This window comes from Mauremys mutica, chromosome 3 (assembly GCF_020497125.1).
Source record: "Mauremys mutica isolate MM-2020 ecotype Southern chromosome 3, ASM2049712v1, whole genome shotgun sequence".
In the NCBI taxonomy this organism is placed as follows: Eukaryota; Metazoa; Chordata; order Testudines; family Geoemydidae; genus Mauremys; species Mauremys mutica.
The window spans coordinates 22,134,038-22,161,032 of record NC_059074.1 but is presented as its reverse complement, the minus strand read 5'-3'; the positions used below and the strand labels follow the sequence as shown (position 1 = coordinate 22,161,032).

Below are 26,995 nucleotides of genomic sequence, written 5' to 3'. Positions count from 1 at the left end.
AAACCACAGTGCTAGTAATACATGCATTTATAAAGTATCCGCCATCTAAGGGTGTGTCTGTGCTGCATGGTAAACCCCATTCTGTGGACCTAGGCTTATGGACTCGGTGTTTCCAAGCCTAGGCGTGAGCGTCCTTGCTGCATTGTAGCCCTGGGTTTATAATTGCTAGATCTGGGTCTCACAGCCATGCTAACATGTCCATATTGCGCTATGCAGAACGACTGACTTAGGTCTGCCACTTGAGCTGCATTCATACTGACATGGCTTGGATCTGTGTCTCGGCGGGACTCTGGCTCTGACTCACCCCTGGAACAGGCTCCTAGGACTCCAGTCCTTATTGCTTGCTGACCCAAATCAGACTGATTTTTGTGTGTGGACGAAAGGGGGCTTGGGATCAAACCTGAGTTGGAGCCTAGGCTTAGTGTGTGATGTAAACATACCCTATGGTGTGTAGGCAGGGTACAGCAGCACTCTTTGTTCCTTTATGGCTGAATCCAACCTTCATTGCAGTCAATAGAAAAAGTCCAGTTGATTGTAATGGGTGGTTGATTGAACCCTTAGGAAGGACCACTATGGCTTTCTGTTACACCCCCAACTGGGAAGGAAGCTGGAGACTGAACGGTGTTGAAAAATGACTGCCAGGTAGAATAGACCCTGGGGCATGCGGCTTCCTACATGCTAAAGCAATCCCACAGGCACTCACCAATCTAAAGTGCTGTGGTGGAATTCCTGTACACTGGGATACTCAGGACAAGCATCCGAGCCGGTTCTGAATATTGACCCTTCCCTTTCCACTAAGGGCTTTAAAAGCCCACAGAGCCAGTTGAAAAGCCAAGCTGCAGTTTTGTAGATATCCCTTGAATTCTTTATATTGCCAACAAATTAGGACTGTGACTGCTCGGTGCAATGTACAGCCTTGCTGGAAGCATGAACCCTTCTTTACTCTCCACCAGGGCTACAGTCCCTCTCTAATGCTAAGGCTGGAAGGAAGTAGGATTCCTGTCCAGGTTGTGGGCTTCACCTGTTTCAGAGAAAAGTTAAGAACAACAGTACATGAATTTACACTAACAAGTAAAGCAATAGGCATGATTGTAACTTTCCATTTGAAATTAACAAGTTCTGCCCTGAGAATCAGGGAAGGGGAAGTGTTTTATATAAAAAATGCCTCTGCAAAAGGTTAATCTGTCTACCTGGGGTGACTCTCTTCCCTTTTTCATGTCGTCTGTTCCCCAAGGATGTAAGAGGGAGAAGATTCACCCTTTGCTGGTGGTTCTTTTCCATCCACCTCTTTATTAAAAAGAAAAACCCAGTGCGAAACAACCAAATTTAACACAATTTACATTTCTTTGGGTTCCTCCCCCACCCTGAATACTATGATGGGAAGTTCTTTTCCTTTCTGATCTTTTCTATGGCACTCAGTTAAACAAAATGGCTGCTCTGCGTGCAGACTTCCCCCCCCCTTTAGAGTAAAGGCTTAGGGATTATCCATAAAGTTCATAGAACACATTTAAGAATCATCTGTAAAGAGCGAAACCCTCTCATGGGTTACATAAGGAACAATCCTACTTTGTCAGGGAAAGAGAACTGTGTCGACTCTTTTACAGATTTAGATGTTCCTTGAGGGCATTTGGGTAAATGTTCCTTTCTTGAAAGGCGTGTGAAGCAAGCATGTTTCAGCTCTTGACAGCATGAGGTCTGCCCACTGTGCAAAACACAGGGTATCCATTCAAACCTGAAATAGAAAATGCTGATATTTTAGAAAATGTATAATTTATACACAAAAGCTGGGAAAAAATTGCAATGTTTCCAGCATCTAAGTAGAATCTAATTACACTTTAAAAAATTGGCAGCACAAAACTACCCAGCTGTGACTTGCCTGTGACTCATTTTTTGTATCGCAGAGGATGCTTTTCTGGTGTGCCTTTCATTCACAAGGCAATATATTTTGTGATTGTCCAAGGTCACCCACAGGTCAAAATATGTCGCTGAGTCATATTAAGATGTTTATTTGCAATTATTTTTTCATATGCATCTCTTCAGCAGAAGCCATATCCAAATCATTTTAAAAAACAGGGTAATTCAGTATGTTAATTATACTAAGTCAGGTTTTTACAGAATGGTGGTTGTCCATGCTCTGCTTTAATTGCTTTTAAAAATATGAATTAAACAATAGGGTTGAGGTGATGAATTTACATTAATTGATTGTTGGTGTTTTATTGTAGTAAGTTTTCTCTTTCAACTTTTGCTCGTAGCAGGGATGAAAAATAATATAATCCGCCCAGGTATTAGCGAAGACCTTGACCCTACATTCTGATCCACACAAGCAGACTCCTACACCTATGCAGAGTCCCAATGGAGTTAATGGGTCTCTGCTTGGTTGCCTAACTATATGGCTCAGATTGCAGGATTGATGCCAAAGAAGATTAATTACATCTGCTTTTACCTTGAAACAAACAAACAAACCTGAGAGTAGTTATATATATTCTTTTCTTTAAATATTTCAAAGTGTTGTTTGTGTTGGTGATTCATATCTAGTACCTGTGTAGAGTGAAGTTCATTTTTTAATCCATAGAACACAGGCAATGAAATCTTCCAAATATATAATGTGCCTCAGATGTGACCAGGAGGGCCCATCTGTAGAGAGGAGAGAATAGCTTAACCTCTAGGATAATTTAATCCTTGGGGTAGTGGTTGTGATATGGGAGTTTGTCTACTAAGAAATAGAGAGAGACCACCAAGTCAGTTAAGTTACGCTGCCATATAGCCATCAGATTGAAAAGATCAGAAGTGACTTCCAAGATCTGGGAGTTAAGGTGAAGGAGTTGGGGGTGCAGGTAGTGTTCTCTTTGATCCTTCTGGTCAGGGGTAGGGGTTCAGGCAAAGACAGATGCATCCTGGAAGTGAATGCATGAGATTTGGTGGGATAATACACATGACTGGAATATTGGTATAGAAAGGTACAGATTGCTTAGGAAGGATGGGCTGAGACTGAGATGGAAATAGGAAACAGAGTTGTTGACAGTCTGTGGGGAAAAAGGGGTAAAAACCAAGAGTGATGTCATGGTAGGGGGTCTACTATATATCACCTAAAGAGAAAAAAGAGGTGGATGACTCTTTTAAACAAATAAAATCATCCAAAGCACAAGAGTTGGTGGTGATGGGTGACTTCAACTACCCACACATCTGTTGGGAAAATAACACAGCAGGGCACAGATTATCCAACAAGTTCTTGGAATGTACTGGAGACATTTTTTTTATTTCAGAAGGTGGAGAAAGCTGCTAGGGGAGAATTCTGAATTTGATTTTTGACAAATAGGGAGAATTTGAAAGAGGAAGGAAACTAGGTGAAAGTGATCATTAAATGGTAGAGTTCATGATTCTAAGGAATGGCAGGAAGGAAAACAGCACAATAAAGATAATGGATTTCAGGAAGACAGACTTTAGCAAACTCAGGGAGCTGGTAGGTAAGATCCAATGGGAAGCAAGTCTAAGGGGAAAAGCAGTTTGAGAAAGCTGGCCATTTTTCAAAGTGACATTATTATGGGCACAAGTGCAAACTATCCCACTGTATAGGAAAGTATGCTAAAAGACCACCTGGGCTTAACGGGAGATCTTCAATGATCTGAAACTCAAAAAGGAGTCCTACAGAAAGTGAAAACTAGGCCAAATTACAGAGAATGAGTATAAAAAACAACACAAACATGTAGCGACAAAATTAAAAAACCAAGGCACACAATGAGACTAAACTATCTAGAGACATAAAGGGTAACAAGAAAACATTTTACAAATACATTAAAAACAAAAGGAAGACCAAGGACAGGATAGGCCCGTTACTCAGTGAGGGGGAAAAGACAATAAAAGAAAATGTAGAAATAGTAGAAGTGCTAAATGCCTCTTTTGTTTCAGTTTTCACCAAAAAGGTTAGTCAAGATTGAACATCTAACATGGTGAATGCCTGCAAAAATGAGGTAGGATCTGAAGTTAAAATAGGAAAAGAACAAGTTAAAAATTACTTAGACAAGTTAGATGTCTTCAAGTCACCAGGACCTGCTGAAATACATCCAAGAAAACTCAATGAGATGACTGAAGAGATATCTGAGCCCTTAGTGGTTATCTTCAAAAAATCATGAATGACAAGAGAGATTCCGGAGGACTGGAAAAGGATGAATATAGTGCCAATCTGGTGAATTACAGTCTAGTCAGTCTAACTTCTGTACCCGGAAAGATAATGGAGCAAGTAATCAAGCAATCAGTCTGTGAACACCTAGTTAATAAGCTGATAAGTAACAGTCAACATGGGTTTTTCAAGACAAATAAAGTCAAACAAACCTAACTGCTTTCTTTGACAGGATAACAAACCTTGTTGATAGGGGGAAGCAGTAGATGTGGTATAGCAAGATTTTAGTAAGGCTTTTGATACTATCTCACATAAACAAACTAGGGAAATATAGCTCAGATGGAGCTACTATAAAGTGGGTGCATAACTGGTTGGAAAACCATTCCCAGAGAGTAGTTATCAGTTGTCCACAGTCAAGCTGGAAGGGCATGTCAAGTGAAGTCCCAGAGGGATCGGTCCTGAGTCTGGTTCCGTTCAATGTCTTCATCAGTGATTTAGATAATGGCATAGAGAGTACACTTACAAAGTTTGCGGACGATATCAAGCTGGGAGGGGTTGCAAGTGCTTTGGAGGATAGGATTAAAGTTCAAAATGATCTGGACAAACTGGAGAAATGGTCTGAAGTAAATAGGATGACATTCAAAAAGGACAAATGCAAAGTACTCAACTTAAGAAGGAACAATCAATGGACACATAAAAAATGGGAAATGACTGCCTAGAAAGGAGCACTGTGAAAAGGGATCTGGGGTTATTGTGGATCACAAGCTAAATATGAGTCAACAGTAAAAAGTGAATGTCATTCTGGGATGTATTAGCAGGAGTATTGTAATCAAGACATGAGAACTAATTGTTCTGCTCTACTCCACCCTAAGACCTAAACTGGAGTATTGTGTCCAATTCAGGGTGGAACATTTTAGGAAAGATGTGGAGAAAGTCCAGAAAAGTGCAACAAACATGACTAAACATCTAGAAAACATGACCTATGAGGAAAGATTGAAAAAAAGGGGTTGTTTAATCGGAAGAGGAGGAGACTGGGGTGGGGGGAAATGATACGTTTTCAAGTATATAAAAGGTTGTAAAAAGAGAAGAGAGAAAACTTGTTCTACTTAACCTCTGAGGACAGGACAAGAAGCAGTGGAGTTAAATTACAACAAAGGATGTTTAGGTTGGACATTAAGGGAAAAAAATCTACCTGTCAGGGTAGTTAAACAGGGGAACAAATTGCCTAGGGATGGTTTGGAATCTCTGTCATTGGGGGTTTTTAAGATCAGGTTAGCCAAACACCTGTCAGGAATGGTTATTACATAGTCCTGCCATGAGTGCAGGGGACTGGACTAGATGACCTACTGAGGTCCCTTCGAGTCCTACATTCTGTGACTCTATGACTGGGCTGGATTCGAGCCAATGACCTAGAGATGAAAAGCTATGTGTCATTCCTGATATTCTCATTCAATCCATCCCCATGTTTACTTAAAATATATACCCTATACAGCTGAATCATCTGTTTTATAAGAGCACCTTTGGGGAAAAAATAGAAGTGCATTACAATTGTTGAACAATAGGGGACAAAAATAATATCTTAAAAATAAAGTCTAGACCCACCTGACTGCAGGAAAGAAACAGAAAAATGAACAGTTAGTCAAAAAGGGGATGGGGAAGTTATGAAACATTTCAAAGTCATATTCATTCCACAGGTTTGGATAAGGAATAGCTTTTTCATTTATTCAACACTTTTAAAAAAATGTTAGAAAATTTTCAAGTTTGTTTTTTTAATTTGTTTTTCAGTTATTCAGTTTTTCTTGTCTGTCACTTTTCCCACTCCTCTCTTTTTTTTTTTTAATTTTGCCATGAAAAACATGAAGGAAAATGAGAAGGAAAAAAGCAGGACAGTGGAGGAAAAACAATAAGCTAAAAAATAGACTATTTTTTTGTTTACCATTTTCACTGAAAAAATGGAAAATTTTAAGAAAAACAACGAAATATGTGAAAATATCTTGTTGAAAAATTGCCTTTTGTGAAACAACAACAACTTGACTGACTTTAGAAATGTATCTTTTTGTACCTTGTACTCTGTACTTTACAGGAGCTGCTATGTTCCACCTGCAAGATATACCACCCAATATTGCAACCTCAGGAGATCTATATAGCTGGTTTTAAAAAAATAAATGGGAGTGGGGAATTAACAATTTTAAAAAAAAATCAATTTTTTAACCACCTCTAAGGTTCGTTAGATCACTTGATGATTACTTGTGGATCACTTGATAATTACCTATTCTGTTAATTCCTTCTGAAGTACCTGGCTTTAGCCAATGTCAGAAGACAGAATGCTGGACTAGGTGGACTTATGGTCTGACCCAATATGGCCATTCTTGTGCTCCTATGTTCATTAAAGGGGAAAAAAGGGATTTTTTTTTGGTGAAAATGTTGCAACAAATTTGGTTTCACTGAAATAGTCCAAATATACACACACATTTTGGCTGAATATCCTGTGATGAGCATTTGGACCTTTGAGGTTCACCCTTTGAGATAAAGGGTCTGTATGGTGTATTGTGAGGGCTGGTCTACAATTGAAAAGTTAGGTCAACTCAGTTACATCACTCAGGAGTGTGAAAAATTTACCCCCTTGAGAGAGACAGTTAAGTTGATGTAAGCCCCAGTGTAGACAGGCCTTGTTGACAGAAAAATTCTTCCATTGACCTAGCAACTGCTTCTCAGGGAGATGGACTTACTACAGCAATGGACGAACTCCTTCTGGCACTGTATAAGTGTTTATACTACAGTGGTACAATTGCAGTGCTGCAGTTGTGCCGCTGTATCATTTCTGGTGTAGACATACCATTAGCTTTCAAAATGCAGAATAACATACATGCCATTTTTCTAATCATGGTTGTGTTCTATTTTGTACTGTATAAGTTCTTATACTCATCACTGTCATATCTAAGAGCCTATAGGAATAATAGGAATTAACTCTTTTAAAACTGAATTGCCATACTAGTCCCTGCCATATCATGCAGGTATCTTCAAATGTGTGTGTTCAGCACCCAGCATCATGGGCGCCCAAGTCACTTATGAAATAATGCCTACAAAATACTTGACAGTGGTTAGACAGCTGATGTGCTGTGATGGCTGCTTGTTCCGCAATTCATAAATGTCTCACTGTTCCGTTGTACCCCTCCCATCTGTTCGTCATTCCCAAGTATTGTCTCCTGTCTAAAACTTAGACTGTCAACTCTTTTAGACTGGGAACATCTTTTTGTTATCTCTGTACAGTGCCTAGCACAATGGGTTCTGTCCTCTAGGTGCTGCTGCAGTACAAATATGTAACAATCCTGTTCATATAAATTTTAAATGCTAAGCATGTTTTTATTAAGCATATAAAGTTACATTGCCTTTTCAAGCTCAGAAAAAAAAAACCCTCCATATTCAATTAACACTGAAAATCAGTTTGTAGAAAGTTCCAATTAAGATTAGCAAGCACAGATATAAAAACATCAACACTGAAAGTATGAGCTATTCTAATAACCATAATGATCTATGTAGGAAGGTGCTTAGAAAAAATCCTATTATGTCTTGAAGTTTCATAAAGTCTATTTATTAATTCAATGTGCCAGGTTTTTTTCCTGGACCCCAATTTAGCAAAACACTTCAGCACGTTGATCTTTGATCGCTTAAGTCCCATTGATGTCAATGGCACTTAAGCAGATGTTGAAGTGCTTTGCTCATTTAATACAGTGGAAGTCACAGTCCCTGCTTCAAAGGCAGTTCAGTAAGAAAAGAAAAATGAAGTGTGTGGGTCACTGGGTGCAATTGTTGTGATAGTGGTATATGTCTGATTAGTTATAAGTATAGGTGTACTTCTTTTTAAGTTGTACTAAGTTGTCCACCCTAGATTCAATTCCAGTGCCCTTACACACCTTTCTTCCAACATTTATGCCTTTCCTACATTTAAATTATCAGTTCACGTGTAGGGTAAATGTATTAAATAAGTAGGCTTCTTGCAGGCATCATGGAAGAAGTGGCACTTGAGGAGAGATGTACATGATGAGAGGAGAGCAGCTTTGTGAACCATCTCAGGAAGGGTGTTTCATGTATAAGTATGGCAGAAAGTATGGAGACAGTTGTACGGATCGAAAATTTGGATCATATATATTCACAGCTGTGTCCCTCTGCAAATGGACTTCCCTTACTGGGGACCTGCAACCTGAAAGTTAAATTAGCTAATAGAAGTATGTTTTAAACTAGGAGAAACCATTTCTTCTTGAGATAGGAAGCACTTCTTCAGGTGGCTATGTGATGTCATCAGCAGGCTTAGATGGGGAATGAAAGCAAAAGGTAGATTAAATGAGTTGCCAAGTGTGATATAGGAAATCTGCAGTTGTGCTGTGAGTTGGACCCAGGTCTCGTAAATGCTAGTTTAGTTTAGTTTAGTATCCTATCCAATAGTCCATCCTGCCTAGCCAAAATGTATTTATAATTTCTCAGTCACCACATATTCTGTTACTGATTTTGGAATGTGCACAGTTAATTACTCATTTTAAAAGCTTTTCTGTTCATCTTTATTTTAACATTGCCTTAAAATTGATGTGAAAGGGTTTAATGAAGGTGTGAAATACTTGGCAGTTAAATCTAACATATGCTATAGCACCTGGTAATTTCAACTGTTCATTTGAAACTGTTAATGCTATTGTTGGCATTAAATTCAATTCACAGCGTGACTTTTTAGTTTATATAAACATATAATATATCAAATTTAATGGATCCCTTTACTTAATATTTTGTATTTCTGCCACTTCGTTAACATTGAGCAGTGGTTCGGTAAGGATGTTGAAAAGCAGGATTGTAATCTGATGTCACAAAAATTAAACTACAAAATGAGAAAAAATGCAAGTTAATGATTCAAGATTTCTCCTAAATTTTCCTAGGAAAACTTGGATAAGCTCAAATCTCTGGAGCCTGCCACTGGCCTCCATCCATTTAAATCTGATTTAAACACAAAAGTCTCATTTTAATGCTTAGATACTGCTAATTAAAAATCTGAAAATCTGACCTGCTGCATTAAAATTATAATTTTAACAATGATATCAGATTAAATTAAACAATATATACCTTTCTATTCCTCCTAAAGCATTGTGGGGACAGATGGCATTGTGCTTATGACAATGATCCTGATGGTATTCTACAGCAGCAGCACCACTAGTATTTTAGAATTGGAGGATTGTTATAGTTAAGATAAGTGAAGGAGTGAAACACTGTGGCCGAACAGTGTTCAGATAAAGTGGCTTTGTCCACTGCATTTAATAGAGTGGTCCTAATGTGAATCTGTTTATCCATGTACTATGGGCATGATTCCAATGCCCTTACTCTGGCTTAATTACGTTTTATTACATCAGAATCTGTACCTGTGCAACAAAACTCTAAAATTACATATATAATTCATTGGTTATAAATTAATTGGTCATCTGATGGAATTGTGCTACTTGCCCTCAACTAAATAAAATAGTGTCAGTAGTGGCACTACAGGTCTGTGGCAGCCTGCCCTCTTATCATTCACTCCTTCACTATGGGTGCATATTCTCAACATGCCATATCAGCAATGAGGGGAAAACTCCTGACTCTTGCTACAAAGACACTATGGAGTGAGGCAAAGTGGACAATTCTCAATTGCTTGGTTCAGCCCACAGAACCGTGGGAAGGTAGCCATAGAGGCAAAGATTTAGGAGGACAAGATGGGGAAAGCGTCAGGCAAGATACTTTGGAAGAGAGACAAGGGACAAGGAGGAAAGAAAGGAGAGAAAGAAGTTGAGAGACATGTTAAAATGATTATTAGGTGGCTGATAGGGCAAAAGTAGTAAATAATTGCCCATCCCCTCATGAAAGATGGGAGGGTGGTGAAGCACTGCAATGGGTTACCTACAGAGGTGGTGGAATCTCCATCCTTAGAGGTTTTTAAGGCCTGGCTTGACAAAGCCCTGGCTGGGATGATTTAGTTGGTGTAGGTCCTGCTTTGAGCAGGGGATTGGACTAGATGACCTCCTGAGGTCTCTTCCAACCCTAATATTCTATGATTCTATGGTTTCCTTGATCATTTTTTATTATCCTTCTCTTTGGTATTGGGCAATACACCATAATATTTGGAGGTATTTTTTTCCCTCTCAGGGAATATTTTTGCTTTTATTCCCTTCATACAGTGGTGTGTGTGAGAGAGATACATTTAAATTTCCAGTTGTAGAAATTTTTACATAGTCATGGTCATTACTATTGCCATTATTAGCTCTGGCTGAGATTTTTATCTCAACACTCAAATTCAGGGCCAGATTTTCATAAGAGCCCAGAATATATTTTAGTCAGCAAAATAAGTGGCCGGATGTTGGGTGCTGCACTCTTTTGAAAATCAGGCCCCACTTGTCAGCACTTTTGGAAATTCTGGTGCTGTATCTAGATGTACCCTGAGGACAAAGAGTAACAAATGAAATCCTTGTACAGTTTCAATTCCCAATTTAATGCCCAAAACTACCCCAATAAATGAGGGTTTCTTCTTTTTAAACAACCACAATTCCAATCTGATGACAGTTTTCACAAATCATAGTTCTCAGATATCATTACTAATGAAGTCTGTCATTTAGGTTTGGCAGCTGTGATTGCCATGCAAATATGAGCTACTAATTAGATTGATTGTCTGTTTAATGCCTGCTGATTAGCTTATGGAAACCCTCTGTATTTCTAAGTTCATGATTGCTGATTGATGCTCAGAAAATCTGATTACTGCCCTGAATAGCCAAGTAATGATTCTGTCAACTTTCCAAGGATATAGCTATTCACCTGACAAAGATAATAGGATAGGGTCCTACACTTACCATTGGCTTTTAAATATTGAAAGGGTTTTTAGTTAATTAAAATTGCATCTTTGAACTATGAATGAGTGAAAGCTCAGATTTGGGTCCAAGATCTGCATAGCAGCATCCAGGGGCCTAATTGCTGATCCTGGGTCTGGAGCAAGACCAAGAGATTCAGTAAGGACGTAGAAGGCAAATTCTCTGGTTTGCAGTTACAGCCAGAGAGATGTTCATTGTAACACCACTCAGCAGTTGGGTGATTGGTACCAGAGAACAGCTTGTTCTCTGTTTTTAGAACCATTTAGCACAGAGTTCAACGAAAAAATATACAGTCTGTCCAATGAGCCTTGAAGACCTTAATGTTACTGGCTTGGGCTGATTATACTCTATATAGACTTACAGGTGGGTGATATTCAGACCTGTGTAAGTTGATACTAAACCCTTGACTTTGCATGTTGGCTATCTAGCTTGCAAGAGAGTTTTCTATACCTGTGAGGTGTTAGATGAAGTTTAATTACTGTAGGGAAGCAATGATGCAGTCCTGTGGAGGTGGTCTGAGAGGCAGTGGTCTGGTCCACTGGAGACAGAACTGAATAGGGCATTAGGAGGCCTGGAATATTGTTTATTTGTATTACATTAATACCTATGATCCCCAATGATGTGATAGGGTCCCTTGGGCTGGGCCTACCAGATGGACAAGTAACCAAGACAGACCCTGCTCCTGGCAGCTTATAGTCTACATATCAGACAATTACAACAGTTGCACAAAAGAGATAAACAAGATGGGGATAGGTTGGGAGGATGAGATTGCATTAAAACAACAGACTTAAGCTGGCAACCAGTGGTTTTAGGGCATGTGTCCACTTTGGGCTTGAGAAGACATACTCACGCTAGTTCTGATCAAGCTCTCATGTTAAAATTTGAAGTGTAGCTTCAGAGCGTGGTATATGCAGTGGGAGGGACTAGCCACCCTGAGTACAGTCCCATCCAAGATTCTAGGCCTGAACTCCAATGGCTAGCACTGTTTGTGCCATTGCAGCTACAATTCTATTTTTAGCATGCTAGCTCAATCGAATCTAGCACAAGTGTGTCTTCTTAAGCTGGAATTTACACCTTCAGCTCAAAGTGGAGAAATGCCCCAAGACTGCTGCTTTTTGGTTTATTGAAAAACAACAACTTACTAAAATATATTTGCATAATATTTTTATGACATACAGATTGTCAGCTGCTATTACAGTATATTGAAAAGCATCCTTGCTTGATTTTAGTGTCATTTTTGTTGGCTTTATTGAATTTATTTAAAAAAACATTAACCCAAAGAAATTAAATAGAAGTAGCAAAGCTATCTGATGTGTTACAGTCATGGATAAACAATTATATGCAAATGAATTCAGATACCAAAGGTCAGAGAGTGGGAATGGTGTAACCTCTGGAATAAATCCATTGCAACAATCTTTTTAATAGCAAAACACATTTCAACTCCTGGTTGGCTTTTATACACTTTATAGTCTATATGGGAGGACTACCAAGTGAAACAAAAATGTTGATGTTTAGATTTTGTTACACCAAAGAGCCAGTTATGTGAAAAACCCAAACTACTTTATAAAGGCTGATTGCATACATTGATTGATGATTGGCTTCAGAATAATTTTCTTTCCCTAGATGAGAAAAAGTGATGGTATTGACCCTGATTATTCAATCAAAATGGTAATGCAACATAAAGCATGGTTGCCTGTAGACTCAACAAGCCAGGAGAGAATCTAAATTATGCATAGATTGTCTCTAATGTGTGCTTATGAATAAAATTGATTGACATTACTCCACCCCCAGCTCCCCTCCCAATGCACAGGCGTATACATAGTCTTGTCTTATTACAGCTGAACAAGGAATTTTGATTTCAGAAATTAGTTTTACTTTATTTCACTGGAATGATAATTATATCTATTTTTATTTGATGTTAATATGCCACTTACTGTAAAAAAAGGGACAGGCGGATTAAATGTAATTTATGATTGGAATGCTGCAGCTCCTATACTTAATAAAAATAAAATTGATTATTCAAAATATACCTGGTAAGTTTTCCATATTCTGCAGATAACTGCACAAGTTACTTTAGACTTCCAGTGTGCTCCTTTGCTCCATCTCCTTCTCTGCCTCCATAACTGCTGCTCCTACCTAAAGACATGTTAGCATGTGGGAAAACCCCATCCGTCAAGAAGCAGAAGTTGTCAACTCTTCAGTGAGGAGGGAAAGACAGCCTTGTAAATAGGACAGGAAGCAAAATGGAGGAGTTAGAAAATATATTGGAATGTAGCACAGCTACCATATTCACTAACCATTAGCCAATGACCAAAATTTAGCTTTGGTGGATATATTAGTCATTGTCAGTAACCATAGCTGATGTTACTGCCTTCTGCATTCCAGTGAAATACGTGTATCCTGGACTTAATGAGTTACTCTTTTACCTTAATAGCCAGGTCCTCCAGGAAAGGGTAGAATCAAATTGGTGGGTATTATGGGGAAGCTTGCATGGTGCATGCTATCCTTGTGCTCAGGATGAAGGGAGAATTTCAGTCCCAGGTTGTTGATCTGGCCCTTTTCACTACCACTAAATTTACCTTTCGAGGATTCAATAAGCAAAGATAAATGATGTTCTGGTCATTCCAACTTTCGTACTCCCTGCTGGCTGACTGGTAGGTGATAACCAGAAATAAGGAGGTAATTGAATTCCAATAGGCTGTTCAGCTAACAGGAGCAGAGATAAGGCCACCACACGAAAGCAGCTTGAAATGAAAAAGAGATAAAAACAGATCTATTAGGGCAAAATGTTTTAATCGTCAGTATCTATTAACTAGAGCCAGTTGAAATTTTCCTGCCACAACAATTTTCCATCAGAAAATTCTGATTTGTCAAAATCAAAATGTTTTCTGGGAATATATTAATTTAATTTATTTTATAGGAATATTATATATAGAAATGAAATATTTTGATAATGTCATTTCATTTTAATATTTAATTTTTAGAATGTAATTTATAATATTAAATTAAAGTTGAAACAAAGTTGGAAGGAAACTTTCAACCTTATCAAAACAAACCATTCTGATCATATTTTAAATGCAATGATTCAACAAAATCCAAAATCAAATCCAAAGTCAAAATCCAAAGATTCCAGCTTTCTGTTCCGATTCAGAATGGAAATTCCATTTTCCATCCACCTCTGTTATAATATGAACCTATTGATGCTAAAATATGTTAGTACTGGGTGGTAAGAACCATGGATCATCTTGTGCCAATAGATTATAAGGCTCAATTAGACTGTGTTTAATTAAAGTACAAGTAATCACTGATGAATTAGAATATTATTTCACAGAGCTCTTCAGGTTGGGGAACTAACTCAGTGTCACGAGGTGCAACAGATTGTTGAGAAAAAGTGGTTAATACATATTTCAAGGGACCATTCAAGGTGAAGTGGCCTGTTAACACCCCTCTAGTCATAGTGGGGAAAAGAAGCTGGTGGGGGGATGTTGTTGGTGGGTTGGTGGGTTTATAGTTGCAATAAACCATAAATCCAGTCTCTCTATTTGTGACTTTTAGTGTCTAGCAAAGTTATGAATTTAAGATCTCAGGTTGTTGCAAAAGCATTGTGCAGCTTTTCTTTGAGGATGAGGAATGATTGGTCAGATACAGTGATCGCTTCATGAAAAGTGTTCACGCATAGGTGGTGTGGTGTTTTTATCTTTTATCATTTTCCTGTGTGAGTTAATTGGAGAGCATAGTGATTTGTCTGGTTCCACCCACATAAGTTGCTATTGGAGCATTTAGTGCATGGGATGAGGTACACCATATAATGTTGTGATAGGCATGTGTTGGATCCATGGATCTTGAAAGGTGTGCTGTGGTGGTGTTGATCATTGTAGCAGGGAATATGTCTGCAGGTTTTGCATCTGTTGTTCTGGCAGGGTCTGGTGCTTCTTTGAGTTGGTTTGTCCTGATCTGTTGATGATGAGCTTGGAGAGGTTGGGGTGGTGTTTGAAGGCCAGAAGCGGGGATTCAGGAAAGATTTCTTTCAAGATAGGTTCCCCACTGAGTATGGGTTGTAGTTGTTTGAAGATACTCCGCCTGGGTTGCAGTGTGGGGTGGTAGGAGACAACTAGAGGTATGCAGTTGGAGGGTTTTTTCTGTATTGAAGCAGGTTCTCTCAGAGTATTTGAGTGGCCCATTCCATGATGTGATCTACTTCTGTCTGGTGGAGTGTCCTTGTCTCGTGAAGACAGTTTTGAGTCCGTTAAGGTGTATATCCCAGACTATCTCCTTCAAGCATATTATGTGGTATCTGAGTGTCTGGATGTAGCTAACAGATTTCTTGGTGTATTTGGCATGGCTACTGGATCTATGAAGGTAGGTGTGATGATCTTGTATATTATTGTCTGTAGAGGTCCATTGCTGAAGCTGATTGTGGTGTCCAGGAAGTTGATGCTGGTGTGGGAGTGTTCCAGAAAGAGTTTAATGGATGGGTGGTGGCTTCTGAAGTTGTGACAGAAATCTATGAGGGAGTTTGTCGTCTGTCGAGAGGATAAAAATATCAGTGTATCTCAGGCATATCGTTGATTTTTGTGGTGCATTTAAGAAGTAGATCGCATCATGGAACAGGCCACCCAAATACCACGAGAGACCCTGAGTTACTTTCCCAGACCTGAAGAAAAGCTCTGTAATCTTGAAAGCTTGTCTGTGTTACCCAACAGAAGTTGGTACAATAAAAGATATTACCCTCACCTGCCTTATCTCTCTAATATCCTGACTGTCACAGCTACAACAACACTGTGTTAGTGTACCTGCTAGTATTTAGTAATACCTTTAGTTCTTTCTTTCTGTGTATTTGATTCATTTATACATATTAATTATTCTTTAGAATCTTTATCTTCAACAAAGATTATATCTGAAGTCTAAGGCCCAGAACACTGGTCTTGATCAATGTGTAACCCTATTCAGGAATTTATTCATTATGCTGTATTTAATAACTCTAGGGTGCCTTCATGTCTATAAAACTCCAGAGATTCTTGGAAACCATCTCCTTAACATATATATAAAATGCTAACATAAGCATATATAGACTAGGGAAACTAATAAGAGATTATAGTTATAGCGGATGTTTTCTGTTGGGAAAATCAATATGGAAGAATGATTGTAGGGTAAGAAAGTCCCACTGAGAAATATTAACTTGAAGACTTGTTAGCCCTCTCAGCTGTAAATAATCATGCCTTCTCACACGAGTTAGGTAAACTGAGACTGTATAGAAATGACATTACAACATATGTTTCTGGGTTAATATTTTTGGCAGTTAGCTTTCCTTTGTCTGAAACCCTATATAAAGATAGTGCTATGATAACTTAGGTTGGGGGAATGAAAACTGCACGTCCCTCTCAGATGCAGGTCAGACACATATCCAGCTCTTAGTCTGACAACAAAGAATCATAGAATCATAGAATCTCAGGGTTGGAAGGGACCTCAGGAGGTCATCTAGTCCAACCCCCTGCTCAAAGCAGGACCAAACCCAACTAAATCATCCCAGCCAGGGCTTTGTCACGCCTGACCTTAAAAACCTCTAAGGAAGGCGATTCCACCACCTCCCTAGGGAACCTATTCCAGTTCTTCACCACCCTACTAGTGAAATTTTTTTTCCTAATGTCCAACCTAAACCTCCCCCTCTGCAACTTGAGACAATTACTCCTTGTTCTGTCATCTTCTACCACTGAGAACAGTCTAGATCCATCCTCTTTGGAACCCCCTTTCAGGTAGTTGAAAGCAGCTATCAAATCCCCCCTCATTCTTCTCTTCTGCAGGCTAAACAATCTCAGTTCCCTCAGCCTCTCCTCGTAAGTCATGTGCTCCAGCCCCCTAATAATTTTTGTTGCCCTCTGCTGGACTCTCTCCAATTTATCCACATCCTTCTTGTAGTGTGGGGCCCAAAACTGGACACAGTACTCCAAATGAGGCCTCACCAGTGCTGAATAGAGGGGAATGATCACGTCCCTCGATCTGCTGGAAATGCCCCTACTTATACAACCCAAAATGCCATTAGCCTTCTTGGCAACAAGGGCACACTGTTGACTCATATTCAGCTTTTCGTCCACCGTAACCCCTAGGTCCTTTTCTGCAGAACTGCTGCCCAGCCATTCGGTCCCTAGTCTGTAGCAGTGCATGGGATTCTTCCATCCTAAGTGCAGGACTCTGCACTTGTCCTTGTTGAACCTCATCATATTTCTTTTGGCCCAATCCTCTAATTTGTCTAGGTCCCTCTGTATCCTATCCCTACCCTCCAGCGTATCAACCACTCCTCCCGGTTTAGTGTCATCTGCAAACTTGCTAAGGGTGCAGTCCACACCATCCTCCAGATCGTTAATGAAGATATTGAACAAAACCGGCCCCAGCACCAACCCTTGGGGCACTCCACTTGATACCGGCTGCCAACTAGACATGCTAATGTATCTATTTATTTCTGTATTCTGTATAGTGCTGTACTAATCTCTGATTAATAATCTTAGATTAAATAATTTCAGTTGAGCCGGTTATTCTGACAATCTCAAGTCGTTAACTCAGACACGCAACAACTGCATAATACTATTTCACTTCAGCTTCATCCAAAATACACAATGATGGAGATGGGATAGTGTATCTATATGACCCAGAATGTCAATTGTAAATGAGATGAAGCAAATCTTTAAACTGGGGTTTCCGGGAAGGAATCTAGGGAAATTATGTACCCAAATCCCATTGAAATTCAATGGGAATTGGGTGACACCTTTGACAATCCCAGGCTTAGTTTTTAATAAACAAGGCTTTAACTTTGATTCATGTTAAGTTCTGCAACCACCTTAAAATTTTGACTTAGAAATAAAATTAATAACGTATAATAGGACTTTCATAAAATCAATTTCTTAACATTCACCTAAAAACACTTTTTATTCCAAGGAGTAATTGTGTTTTTGCATTTCTGCTCCCCCTTATTATTTTATGTATTAAATTCTATTATAGTAGTACTTGAAAGCAACCATCAGGGATTAGTGCTCCATTGTACTAGATGTGCAAGCAACTGACACCAAGTCTGATGAGCATTTTTGTAATCCTTGCCCTTGATTTTGTTATTTAATGGTAGCTGAAATCTTACTTATGGGCACTAAGCACATCTGAAAATCTAGCCCAACACTGCAGAATTTTTTTGACCAAAATAATTTGCTGAAATTGACATAAATTCATGAAATGTTTCAATTGACTTGAATCTGCATATTTCTATGGGGAAAAAAATAGTTGAAATTTCACTCTGCTCTATTGACAACCAACTAACCCGACATGGGAGCAGAAGTGTGAGTAGTGGTGCTCCCTGGGAATTACAGGATCTGAAGAAGTGAACCCCACAGTGAACAATCCAAGTGAACTATGGTGGCCATTGCCCATCTACGTAGATGTACCCTGCAGGGTCCATTTCATATAAGGCAAACAAACTGAGCTGCATAATCCTGTTAAATTGTCATTTTAAGTGGAGAAAAGGTGTGTTATGATTTGCCAGAATTATCATATACTTCAGCTCAGATAATGACAAGATAATAGAAACACTTTGGTTTGTACCTTTCAGCTTTTGTGGGTTTTTTTTAGTTTTTACGCCATCTAAATCATATACAGTTTGATGCTTCAGGCAGCATGGCTGATATAGTACATCATGTAACATCACATGAGGCTGTTCACAATATCTAGTCACACATCAAGGGGCACAGTGCATTGTGTTAGGAGGCAAAGATATTGCATGGCAAATTATATATTTTTATCTCTGTATATATAGATAAATAACGTTTCAGGAATAGACTGATGCTTTTTTATTGAAAGAACAGCTGTTGACAAGAACCAATTTTTTCCCCTCTAATGACAGCAAACTGATTATTCAGAGAAAAAACAAACAAAAGCAGAAGCTATTCTTACTATTTTTGTGCTGGATGACAACCAAGTGGTAGGAGTCCAGTACATCTTTCATTTTCTGCAAGGAGCACATGGAATGGAAATAAATTAGTGTAGTCAAAAGTAGCAAATGCTGATTTAAATCATTGATGAAAATGAATGGTTACATGTGGAGCATCATATGGTAATTTTGTAGTAGCAATACCAATGAAATGGAACATGATCTAAGTAGTTTAAAAAAGAGTCCCAGAGATTTCCCACTCCTTTTTTTTCCATATTAAGTGTATTTCGTTACAAAGGAATGTGGATTTACCTGTCTGGCTTGATTACAGGTCCAGGACAATAAAAGTGCATTTACATATAAGGTAAACAAAGAAATCAAGCTAACAAGTGGTGGAGAAAACAGATTAGTGAGCACACCGAGGGGCAGAGTCTCCAATACCAAGATGTCTTCCTAGCTCCTGAAGTAAAGAAAATGGAGTGTGGGAAAAATGAGAGCAAAAAGACAATCTAGTTATCCATCACTTAGGGAATGAAGAGGACAGCACCCTCTGATTCTGTGAATATTGGATTCTCCTGCCAGGAGGGCTGGAGATGCTGTAAGTGAGAGAACTGTTTAGGCAAAGATATAACTTACAAAAATTTCATTTTAGGACCTAGAATTCATGTTATTTTTGTTTGTAACCAGAACTGTCTTTCTCTTGATTAGTATCACTTAAATATCTGTTATTTATTCTTAGTTTTATGATAAACCATCTCAGTTCTGCTATACTGAAGTCAAGAGTGAGACCCCAGCTGTACTAACAGACTGGTGTGTGTACTGTCTCTTTGGAGGCAGTGACTTTCATAATTTCTGTGAGTGTGAAGTGAGAGGGGCTGGACACTACAGAGAGATGTCTCTGGAGAACTTGGGAACTGATGTCACTGACTCTTGCCTGCAAGATAAGGCTAAGACTGGCAGAATCATGAGGAGTTTGCTGGTGAGGCAGACAGATTGATATAGCCGGGAGCTGACACATAATTTAAGCCCTGAGAAAATGCTCCGTTGCTGAGGCAGAGGGGTAATGCAGTGGCTTATAGTTATAGGTTTCCTGAGGAGAGCGTCATAGTGACTTCATTGTCAGAGTAACCTCATAGTAACAACCCCCTCCCCCGCAAAAAAATGGACAGCATCACAAACCCTTTTGGGGGAATACAACCATAGAAGCGATTGATAAGTTCAGGGTGCAGCATCAGAACTTTATAGATGCAGTACAAGAAGCAAAAAGGGGATGTTTTCAAAGGTAATGGATGCCTTGAAGAAAGCTGTGACTGGAAGTAAACCCCACAGTGGAAACTGTGTGCTTACCACAAAGGAATATTCCAGTTGCACTATGTAATTCAGTATGCAAGGAGCTTGGAAGTCAGCAGAGCAGGGGTATCGTGGTATGCGGAAAGCCCAGTACAGCCTGGGGAAGGACTGTGGTGGTGGTAGTGGTGGTTAAAACACCATCAGGAAAAGTACACATTTGAATACACCTAAAGCCACAGAACTGAGGACTGAAAAGATGCCATTGCCCACAACTGATGTCATCTTGCCAGAACTTTCCAAAGCCAGAATCTTTATGGTCTGCGACGTGAGGAACAGGGTTTGGCACATAAGCCTAGATAAGAATCCAGCATGCTGACAATGTTTGCATCACCATTTGATCGCTACAGATGGTTATGCATGCTGATGGGCATAAGGCCAGCACCAGAAGTGTTCAGAGAAGCCTTACACAATCACTGGAAGGACTGTCTGGAGTGAAAATAATTGCAGTTGATATCCTCATTGTAGGTGAAGCGAGCAATGAGACAGAAGCTAAATGAGACAGTGACAAAAAACTATAAGCTTTTCTACAGAGATACAAGGACAAGAACATAACACAACATCCAAAATAATGCAGTTCAGACACAGTGAGGTGACACATATTGGACATTTGCTTGGGATTGAAAACAGATCCTAACAAGATCAAGGCAGTTAGAGACATGACAGCTCCAGTGGATGTGAAAGGGGTACAGTGCTTCATAGGAATGATAAATATTCTGTCCAAGTTCTGTCCATTCCTGGCTGTGGTAGTGGAACCCGCATGTCAACACACAAGGCATGATGTTGAGTGGGACTGGGCAGATCCCCAGCAGCAAGCCTTTGACACATTGAAACAAATTATAATGGATGGACCTATCCTGAAGTACTACCAATCAGGAGAGTCGCTGACACTTCATGTGATGTTTCAAATGAAGAATCAGGTGTAGCTCTTTTGCAGAAGCAGCTGTTCACTTATGCCAGGAAAGCCCAGTCAGAAACTGAACTGGAGTACATCCAAATAGAAAAGAGGCTATGGCTGTGGTATTGGGAGTGAAGTGATTCCAGCAGTACATGTATGGCTATTCCATAATAGTGCAATTGGACCACAAACCCCTGTAGACAATCGTAGCAAAACCCCTTCTTGGTGCCAAAGAGATGTCAGCATGCATTTATGTATCTCCAGAGCTACCAGATAGAGATTAGATATTTTGTCCAGGACAATTACTGGTGTTATCTGACACCCTATGTATTAGTGAGTTGGGGGAAGAAGATTAGGATGTAGTGCAGCACTTTAATAGATTCAGTCTCCAAGTTTCAACAGTTAAGCTGATGGGAAGAGTGGTACTAGCAGGGTGGCCAGAAGACAAAAGCCAAGTACCAGTAGGAGCAGAACCAATTCCAAATTGAAGATGAGCTGAGTGTGCAGGATGGAATCACATTCCAAGGACAGAGAGCTGTTGTCCCCACCTTATTATGTAAGGATGTCATACAAAAAATACATGCCTTACAGCTGTCTTAGATGGGCTCTAGGGTGTGTTTACTGACTGGGAACGAACACACAACTCTACTCCTTGAGAGAAGGTTGTGACACCTGCCAGTCATGTGATTGCCACCAGCAGAAAGAGATTCTTACTACATGAGCTGCCCACTTGACCACGGGAAAAGGTGGGATTGGATTTATTTACCGTCAAGGGAAAGCAGTATTTGATTAGTAAAGTAATAATTGGAGATATATCAATCTCCTAGAACTGGAAGGGACCTTGAAAGGTCATCGAGTCCAGCCCCCTGCCTTCATTAGCAGGACCAATTTTTGCCCCAGATCCCTAAGTGGCCCCTATTACAGTGGACTACTATTCAAATTTTTAGGAAATCGATGCCCTGCCTGATACAAGAAGCAAATCAATGCTTGGCAAACTGAGAGACCACTTTACAAGTATGGCATTCCAGAGACAGTATTCACTGACAATGGACCCCAATTTGCCTCGGAAGAATTAAAACAATCTGCATGAAAATGGGAGTTTGACCACCGCACTGCACCTCCTTGCTAGCATACCCCTAGAGTAATGGTGAGGTGTAATCTGCTGCAAAGGACTTTTACACAAGGTTGGTTCTTCTAGTTCAGACCCCTTGTTAGCATTTTTGGTACATAGGAAAACCCCGCCACCAGTTTAGTGAAGGGTGGAAGCAAATCAACCACATGAGGAGTCCACAGAGGTTAATAAAGTTTCACTCATTCAGCTTAAGCTGCATTTACTTATTTGCTTTGTGAACAAAGCAAGACTCTCAAGGGAGTTACAGAAGGTGGAGTTCTCTTGCCCAGCTCAACAGCCTCTTACTAGACAGAAGGCAAAAACAGAGAGATGGGAAAGGAGAAATAAGGTGGCAAAGGAAAATGATGCATGGGGGAGGCAGGGAGCACCTCAGGAATTCAAGTTTCTTATTCAAGGTGTTGTTCAGGAGTTAGCTGATGTTGGTGGAGGTGGTGGTGTCATCTGGTTCCCATTCCCTCTCCTTGTCTAGCCAGTATGTCTTTCAGGATGATGAAGGCCCACTGGTGAGATGGTTAGGGTGTGAGCTATGATGGTAAAGCTTGTTCCCTCCAGTACCTTTTCCACTTGTTCCCATTCAGTGACCCCAAGATAAACAATGCCCAAGAAGGGGTAGAAATCTCACCCCATTAAAATCAAAACACTTTTCAGTGATTAAAACTATATACATTTGCTCTCATTTATAAAATCTTTCAGCTCATTGTTATGCCAGCCCCTTAGGTTACCATGGGAGCCTTGATCTCTTATCAGAGTTCTCTTATGCAAAGAATCCAGTTTCTATTAATTTGTCTCTAACTTTCGCTCAGATGTCACAGGCTGAGCTGGACTTTTACTGCCTTGGGCTCTGTGGGGCTTGTCTTCAGTTTAAGTTAGAACACTCGAGTTAATCCACTAGCGCTAGCCCTGCCTAGTTGGAATGGGAGCAGACTGAGAGCTACCATGCTGCAAAACAACACACAAACTACACAGTGTGATTGGATTAGCAGCACAGAGAAATGAGAGTAGCATTTGATGAGTAGTAACTTGAGTTGCTGCATCTCCACTGCATTACTAGCTGCAGCAGTGGAAGCATTTCAGCTTCTCTCCCTGCCTCTCATCTCCAGTAGGTTAATAGCTGGAGTTTAATGCACCACCTAACTTTATGCAGAGATTTGTGTATGGACAGTAGTCACGTTAGGAGCAAAACTCAAGTTATAACTAAAGCTAACAATAAGGTGAAGACAAGTCCTGAGAGTACAGTCCTCTATACAAAGTGCATGGTGAGGAGGGAGGATTACAGTCATGTTCTGAAGAAATTACAATCTGAAATACAAAGATCAGACAACGCACAATGGAAGGCCCAGATGAAGATAATTTAGTTTGTATTGATTATATTAGGGCTTGTGACAGCATTACTGCAAAATGGGGTGGTATTTGTAGGTATTGCAGATTAAATGAAGGTCTAGCAAGAATTTGAATGAAGACAGGATGTGTATCCCTTGCAATAGGATAGGGAGGTCATTCCAAGTAGCAGGGGAAGAAGGACAAAGGGAGCAGTAAGGCTGGGGGTTTTGGCAGACCAGAAGCAAAATGAAATGTAATGGAGGAAGATGGGGAGGAGGGGAATCAAGGGTGAGGTAATTCAAATCCTTGAAGGTGAGGACTAAAATCTCAAACTTGATTTGTTAGGAGACGGGGAGCTAAAGGTGGGATTTGACACGGGGAGTACCATGATGCATCTCAGAAATTGGATTAGGGCTGTTAGGTCCTGGATGGACCCACGTGGAGCAAGATGTGAAAGAGGTAGTCCAGAGAGAATGAGACTGCAATAGTCAAGTTGGGAGATAACCAAGGCATGTTTAATGTGACAGTCAGGGTCCAGATGCCCCCAGGGCAGAACGGGGGCTCTGAACACCACAGAATAAGCAGCTGAATCAACTGATTGTATTCAATATTATTGTGAATCAAAATATATAGAGTAAGGTCTTTTATGAAACATTGTGATGTTCTAAAGATAGTCATCATTGTGAGATATGTGCACAGACTATGGCTATGAATGTGTGTATTGTGTATATATAGAAAACTGCTCATACTCTGTATGGTGCAGCTTCATCACTGCCACACAACAGGATGGTAGGTAGTCAGGCAGGGAGGGGCTTTCCCAACCAGATGAGACTAGCTCCAAGCACTAGCACTGTACAACATGGTAAAAGACAAATGATGGACCATTAGAGTTAATAAATAGACACTGAAACATCTATGTTAGAATTTTCCCACCCTGAATAACCGTGTCACCATGCCAGAAAAGTGGGCGAGGGGGAGAATCTTTTTAAAAGGAGGCTTGAAACTGAAGTTTTCATCTAGAAACTCGGGCAGCCTCTAAGTGGAAAGCCATCTGTTAAATGCTGGATCCCCCTTCAGATAGGGGATATGATGGGAAACTACTCAAAGGCAATAAGTAACTGGTATTAGAGAAGGGATTTTCACAACTATAGAGGTGTGTGCATCTGTATGTTTATTTTCTGTGTAACTTGTATGTGTTTGCTTCCTTTAGTATTTCATCTTTGAATTTGTGGCTTTTTTATAAATAACATTTTTGTTTATTTTTACCCCAAACAGGCCCCTGGTGTGCAAACTATGTGGAGTGTGTGTCCCAAAGCAAGTTGGTGTCAGGAGGGCTGTTGTCACACTTTCTGGGGTGATGAAGCATAGGGGAAACGTCAGTGTCTGGTAGTTAAGAAGTTGGGTGTATGGGATTTGAGGAGACTTGGCCCTGAAAGGATTGTTGGTGTCACCCTGCAAGAGTAACTAGGCTGGTGGAAGTCATAGTGAGACCATATGCTTGTGGTGGGCTACTGGTGTCAAGGCTCTGAACCAAAGCTGCAGAGTATAAAGGCACCCAAGGTCACAGGGAAAGCAATGATAAAAACCCTTATTGTTCAGGGTGATCCTCAAAGTGTCACAGTTAGCTAACAGGACAGTGAAAAAGGTATTACAGGACAGTATGTTTGTGTGCACACATACATGCTATATATATGTTAATAGATTAGGTCCCAGTAGAAGACACTCAAGAACATATGGCATAGTTCCTGGGTTTTGTAGGACCAATAAAACTTGTTGTGCATAGCAACTGACTTCTTACACAGAGCTCTTACCTAAAGAGGTGAATAATGCAGAGAAAAAAGCAAGATGACTTGTTGACAGCCTGGGTATGTGAGAAGGAGAGAGAGGACATGAATGACACCAGGTTTGCAAGCCTGGGTCATACTCTGGCTTTCTTTATATCCCCTTGGGTCTCACTGTCTCCAGATAGGAACTGCACAGCTTTGTCTTAAACCAGCACATGGTTCATAGTTCGCCCATCTAAATGAAGTTGAAGTTGAATTTCAACTTGCCAGATTATGTTACAAAGGACGTCCAAGATTCTATTAAATTCTTATTAGCTGTCTAGAACCTAATGATCTCTATAGAGATAGGTTGCTTAATGAGACCCCTCAATGTATATATTGTCTGTCAGGAGACTGGAAGGTAATTTGACTGATCTCACTGCCCAGGAGTTCAATTTTTAAATCACCCAGATGTATGGAAAAAAACTTCTTGAACATCAGCTGGAGTAGCATTTTTCTAGTTATGTCATTTATGCACTTTTAGTAATTACACTCCATTTACTGGGTCATGAGAACTGACATTTAGCATTGAAGTGAAATGAATAATAATGAATTCACATCCAATAGTTATCAGATTACTGTGACCTTGTAAAATTACAGTGCTGTTTATTGTTTTTGTTTATGGCCTTGTCCAATAGACTTGTAGCTCAACTTACACATTGCTATCTCTTTAATATTGTATATGTTATCACTTTGCTTTACAGAGACCATTATTGTGTGACCAAAGTGGGCCATTCACAATCTGGGCCAGTGTGTCACACTTATCTATTTGTGAAATGGAGAGCAAAACTTGGAGCTATGCAAAAGATTTGCAGTGAAACCTGAAAACACAGGACTCTCCTCTTGTTTGGTTTCTCCAGATTAGGAACCCAGCAAAGCGTATCGACTGCAAACCCACATGCTTTTGCCACCTAAAATTGTATCTCTGTTTAAAAGTATACTGTAGTATTTCATCTACTGTAAATCAGTTGGGCTAGATAAATTATCCTATATACTTGTAAACTAATTTATCAACCTAGCAGAAAACTATCCTGTTCCTGGAATCCAGGCCTATATGATTATTTAGAAAAAATGACAGTATTCGTATTATTGAGATACATCTGATAAAACTATTGTAGTCAGAGTTTATTTGCCTATTATTCACTAAACACTAAACTGAATATTAGAGGTACAAGGTGGATGAGGTAGTATTTTTTTTTATTGGACCAATTTCTGTTGGTGAACATACACACTTTCAAATTTACTCAGAACTCTTCTTTAGGACAAAAAACAGAGCTCTATGTAACCTCAAAAGCATGTCTGTTTCACCAGCAGAGGTTGGTCCAAAAAAAGCTATTACTTCACCCATCTTTTGTCTCTAATATCCTGGGACCAACATGGCTACAACAATACTGCAAACTAAATTACTGCGAACGGCAGTGGCGGAGTCGACGGGGGAGCCACGGACATCGATCCCATGCCGTGAGGACGGGTAAGTAGTTCAAACTAAGGTAGTTCGACTCGTAGCTGAAGTTGCGTACCTTAGTTCAACCTCCTCCCCCCCCAGTGTAGACCAGGCCTAAGAAGTTGAGGCTGTC

General features: G+C 39.8%; 1 long non-coding RNA gene across 1 annotated transcript; it reads right to left on the bottom strand.

Annotated features, from left to right (window-relative positions):
* On the bottom strand, positions 1-26,995 carry LOC123367260. Its single transcript, XR_006578378.1, has 5 exons — positions 26,939-26,995; positions 18,922-18,976; positions 13,569-13,733; positions 13,020-13,208; positions 1-1,732 (listed from the first exon to the last, which is right to left on the bottom strand). It is a non-coding gene; the product is annotated as an uncharacterized LOC123367260 (long non-coding RNA).